This window comes from Neomonachus schauinslandi, chromosome 7 (assembly GCF_002201575.2).
Source record: "Neomonachus schauinslandi chromosome 7, ASM220157v2, whole genome shotgun sequence".
Classification (NCBI taxonomy): domain Eukaryota; kingdom Metazoa; phylum Chordata; class Mammalia; order Carnivora; family Phocidae; genus Neomonachus; species Neomonachus schauinslandi.
Genome location: NC_058409.1, coordinates 62,240,060 through 62,246,001, shown reverse-complemented (window position 1 = coordinate 62,246,001; position 5,942 = coordinate 62,240,060). Strand labels below are relative to the sequence as shown.

Sequence of the window (5,942 nt, the reverse complement as noted above, 5' to 3'; positions counted from 1 at the left end):
GAAATGAAGAGGAATATGAAAAATGAAAACGTGCCCTTTATGAAAAACTGGGATGATAGAAATAAATTCTGATTTCTGACTTCAAATCTGTGAGGCGATTTTAGATACTAGTATTTATAAACTTAGCATGTATTACCCTCTGAGCATTTTTATAGTATGTATTACTTATGTTAAATTTAACTTCAGGCTGCAAATTTACTCTGCCATAATTCACTTTAGTAATAATGATTACTTACATTCTTTTACATTGTTACTCATTTACCCATTTCCCAAATTAGAAAATGATCTCTCTTTCAATTTATGTCTAAACCTGTGATTACTATTTCTGACATATTAATATTATTTGTGATACTGTTAAGCTTTAACATTTCAGAGTTAAATGAGAGCACTGTAACTAGTATACTCTTCTCTTACATGCTATAAAGGAAGTGGGTAAGATCACTAAGGATAGACAGAAGAAATGGGAAGGAAAAAGACTATATTTTTGTCTTAAAATAATCTTCACAAGTTATTATATTTCTCCATCCCTGGTACTGATCTATTTTCCTTCCCTGTATTTTGTTTTTTATATGATTTACAGCTTATGATAACACCTGTATTTCTCAGTGGAGTTTCAACAATATTACACAACATTAGAAACACATAATTCTATTATTATCAGTGATAGTCATGCATTGGAACAGAAATATGGTACCACATTCCAGACAGACATATTTGGTATTTGCTGTTTGATACTGTTTTAATGTTACTCTATCATCATTATCTGATATTGTATAATGTACTTGAGAAAAATATTGTCAAGATGCTAAAAAAATATGATATGTTTTTAAATGATGACAAGTTTCATCCCTTATTGGTATCCAGGGAAGGAAAAAATTATATTTCTCACTGGAAAGAAAAAACTTCCTATTATGAAATTATTTGGGGACACATGCATGTGAATTTTAATAAGGCCAACAAAAAAACTCAAAATATGTTTGATTATAAAAATAAACATATTTAAGAGGACTTAAACTCATAATCCACATTTCCAAGTAAAATGCAAGAAAATATCAATTTTGAATTGATCTTTTGAAAATACCAATTCCTTTTTGAAATTCTCAATTAAAAAAATTAAATCCATTATGTTTCTATATAATTAAAATAATATTTGTATTCTGACTTCACCATCAAGTTTCTATGTGGCAAAACAAAATTGCTTAACTTAACACATTTAAAGTAATTCATACATTTTGGCATTAATATTACAAATATAAACAAAATTATGACAGCTAATACAAATAATTTATGTATTTTTCAATTCTGAAAAATAATTTGTCATATGAAAACTCTAAACAGGAAAAGGATATTAATGCTAATTGTCAGAGTATCTTAAGAGTAATTATCAGTTTGGATTATAAAGGTGAATATTAGAAGCATTCATGCAGGTCTTTAATATTTTAAGTAGTATTTTGTGCCCTTCAAGGATATATACATATGTAAGGGACTATATTAGGCATACTAAAGTATCTGGGGAAGGCTAACTCAAATATTTCAAGGGTATATAGATATACAAGGAAATATGTTAAATATACTAGAGTGGAGATAAGAGAAGGAAGGAAATAAGGGTGCAGTCTTGCATGAATTAATTATTATTTTATAGAATTAAGAGATGATGAGCTTATGTTGTTGATCTTGAAAAAATATATACAGAGAGATAAGTGTGGGTTACATTTTTTTCACAGAGCTAAAAACCTAGACCTACTTTTATTTTTTTTAATATATTATATTTTAGAGTGGTTTGATGCTGTCAAACAGAAATGATTAATACACTTCCTCAGAACAAATCCTGCAGATTTTAAGTTATTTAAAAGAAAATTATCATGATAATTCTACTCCCAGCTATTCTGGAGAATTTGGAAGTGGACTTTTTTTCCTTCAATAAGGAAATAAAATTTGGGGAAATAAAAGATATGAAAGAAGTATTTTCAGCACAGAGATACGATCTTTGAAAACAAGGAAGCATAGGCTATCACTTATAATTACCACAGCTTCTAGCTTAAGAAAATATCCAAAACTTTGTGAGTAAATGGAGCCAAGACAAAGGGTGACAATTTCACTGGGTAGAGGAAAAGAAATTGAATTTTAGAATGGCACAGAAGACTGAAATTTGAAGGATGGAGAAATGGAAGAGAAATGGTTGCCAGGAAGTATTAGCAATTTGGGTCCCTGAAGAATCTTGAACAGCATATGCTCTGGGTAAGCCTCTCTAAGTCCTAGCACAGAACAGCTACTGGGGGATCTGGATCTGATTGGTGAACAAAGACTTCAAGATCACTGAGTACAGAGATGTCGAAGTCTTGACAGAGTAGAGAGATCTTGGGAAGCACCCTGGATATTCAGTTTGCACACAAGTTGAGACTGCAGAAAGTCTATGACTTATGAAGTGACCTAAACTCAGCCTAAATTAAAGTGTTCACAGAAGGGCGCCTGGGTGGCTCAGTTGGTTAAGCGACTGCCTTCAGCTCAGGTCATGATCCTGGAGTCCTGGGATCGAATCCCGCATCTGGCTTCCTGCTCAACAGGGAGTCTGCTTCTCCCTCTGACCCTCCTCCCTCTCCTGCTGTCTGTCTCTCATTCCCTCTCTCAAATAAATAAATAAAATCTTAAAAAAAAAAAAAAGTGTTCACAGAAGCAAAGTGATCTGCCAATAATTTAACTGTCTGAACAAAACTCAAGACTCTTTAAAAAGAGGTAAAATAATCCAGAGTCTCTAAATAGCATCATGCAATTAAAAAGAAAAACTACCATACATGTAAAGAAGCAGGAAAGTGTAAAACACAAGCAATGGAACAAAAAAATCAAATGAAGAACAGATAACCCAGATACTGGAATTAAAAACAAGGTATTTAAAATAATTATTATAAATATGGTAAAGAATTAAAGGATATGAAATGCATGCATATAAATATCAGGAGAGAATGAGAAACTTGAAAAGTTAATTTACAGACACAAAAACATACATACACACACAACTAAAACTTGTCCAAATCTAGATGAATAACAGAAACCCAAAGATCCTAGAATATTAGTGAAACCCAAGCAGGATGTGTATAAAAAAAAATGAAATGTAGCTCATCATAAACAAATTTCATAAAATCAAAGATATATGTGCTCATCTTGATAAGGAGAACAACAAAAATATTTACAGCTTACTTCTAATTAGAAACTACAATAGGATCTGGAAAACAAGAGAATTTCATCTTTACAGTACTAAAAGAAAAAAAGAATATTTCTGTATAGTATTATATAATATATATTATTGTACATATAAGAATTATATATATGTATTTTAAGTTTCTTACTTTGTGTATGCAGTAGCAAAATATCAATTCAAATAGACTATGATAAGGTAAAGTTGTGTATTTTAATCCCTAGATCAACCACTAAAATAAAAATAGATGCATATCTCAAAAATAAAATAAAATTCTAAAAAATATTTGAATAATTCAAATGATGACAGAAAAAGAAGAACAAAAAAAAAGTGAACAAATCAGGAAAATAGAAACAAATATCATGATGAAAAAATTGAACCCAACCCTATTAGTTATTTCATTAAGTGTAATGAACTAAACACTGTCAATTTAGCAGAATTTTTTTCAGACTAGATAAAATTACATTTATTAATTATATGCTAATTGCAAACAGTGTTTTGGAAATAAAAAGTTTTAAAATAAAAGGATAAAATGTTTCATGCAAACAGTAATCATGAGAAAATCATACTAAGTCAATTTATGCTTTCAGCTCATAAGGCTAAATAAGTAGGGAAAATTAAAGCCAATAATGACCAAGAAAAAAGGAAAGAAAAAAACATTTGAAAAAGTGAACCAAGTCAAATGATACTTCTTTGAAAAGATCAGTAAAATTGATAAACCTATAGCAAGATATGTTGAACAGCCCTATGCCGATAAATTTGACAACTTCAAACATGAACAAATTCCATGATATCAAAAATTGCAACTCCTGACACAGAACAAAAGGGGAAATCTGAATAAACTTGTATCACACAAAACAGTTAAATTCATAATTTAGAACTTCTCACAATGAACACTCCTGGTAGAAAGGTAGTCACTGGTGAATTCCACAATATACTAAAAGAAGAAATAACATCAAATTTTAGTAGTTTTTTCAGAAAATAAAAGGGAACATATTCAGCTAGTTCAATTAAATCAATATAAGCGTGTAATCAAAAATTGAGAAGGGCATTATTAAACCGATAAGAACAAATACCACACTTGATCTTAGCCAGTAGGCTGAGAAGCAATGGGGCAATATGACATAAGAAGATTACAGAACAACAACCCTAATAAAAAATAGATGAAATGATTCTCATGAAATATTAACAAATTGTATCTAGTATTATGTAATAAAATATAATTTATCAGGACTATGTGGAATTTATCCAAGGAATGGAAGGATGATTTAACATTCAGAAATCAATACATGTAATTCACCTTTATTAACAAAGTTAAAATATGTTTATTTGACCATTTAAATAGATGTAGTAAAACATATGATGGATTTAACTTATGGATTTAATTATTTATGGTGAAATTCTCAGCAAAGTCTGAATAGAAGGAGACTTCGATCCAGAGAATGGCATTCATGAAAAACAGATACTATTAAACTTAAAAATGAAATACTGAGTATTTTCCCCTAAAATTAGGGCAAAAGGCAAGGATACCCACTCTTACCACCACCAATCATTATTTTACTGATGATCCTAACCAGGAAAATGATGCAAAGAAAATATTTAAGGGGGCATTTGTGTGGCTCAGTTAGTTAAGCATCTGCCTTTGGCTCAGGACATGATCCCAGGGTCCCGGGATAGAACCCAGCATCAAGCTCTCTGCTTGATGAGCCCGCTTCTTCCACTCCCTCTGCTGTCCCCCTCTCCCCTCTCTTGTGCTCTCTGGTGTGCACCCTTTCTCTCTTTCTGTGTCAAATAAATAAAATCTTTAAAAAAATAAAATATATAAAAGATTGAAAACAGAGGTAAATGATCTGTATTCACAGATACCATGATGCTTTATTTGGAAAAAATAAAGGAATATAAAACAAAGTCATAGAACTAACATGTAAATCTAACAAAGTCATAGAAAACAAGGATAATACACAAAGATCAATTGTATATGTACATACCAGGAACATACAAATTGAAAAATGAAATTAGGTATAAATACAGTTTACAATAATGTTGACAAGCACTAAATACCTAGGAGTTAATGTAATGAAATGTGAAAGCTACTATATTGAATATTACAAAGCATTGCAAAGAACCTAAATAAACACCCCAAATGGAGATATACCATGTTCATTTTTGCAAAAATCTCATATATTAGGATGTTCCCTGCAAACTAATCTGTAGATTTGAAGTAGTCCCATTCAAAATGCCAGAAGGGTATTTCTTTTGTACAAATTGGCAAACTGATGTAAAATTCATATGAAATACTAAAAACATAGAATATAAAAAATGTACATATTTGTAAAAATAACAATACCTGATATTAAAATATTGTAAAGGAACAATATGTGGTATTGGCATAAGGACAAATAGAATCACATATTTGGTTTTTGGATTAAAAACTGTACTGAAGTATTGAATAGGAGAAATAAAAGTACTAGAGCATCTGGATGTTTGTACGGAAATAAATGAACATTGACACCTACCTTTAAACAATTAAAAGATTAATCTAAGATGGTTCATAGAGCAAAATGCAAAGCTAAAACTATGAAATTTGAGAGAAAGGAAGAGTATCTGCCTTGTTTCAAGGGTAAGGAAATGTTTCTTAGAACACAAAAAAAACACTAAAGAGAAAAAAATTGGTAATTTAGACTTCATATAAACTAAAACTTCCAGCTTTTAAAAATTTACCATTAAAGACACTGGGTACTAACTAACT

General features: G+C 30.3%; 1 pseudogene; it reads right to left on the bottom strand.

Annotated features, from left to right (window-relative positions):
- Positions 1-4,157: 4,157 nt before the first annotated feature.
- LOC123325464 lies at positions 4,158-4,304 on the bottom strand (annotated as a pseudogene).
- Between the last annotated feature and the right edge of the window lie 1,638 nt (positions 4,305-5,942).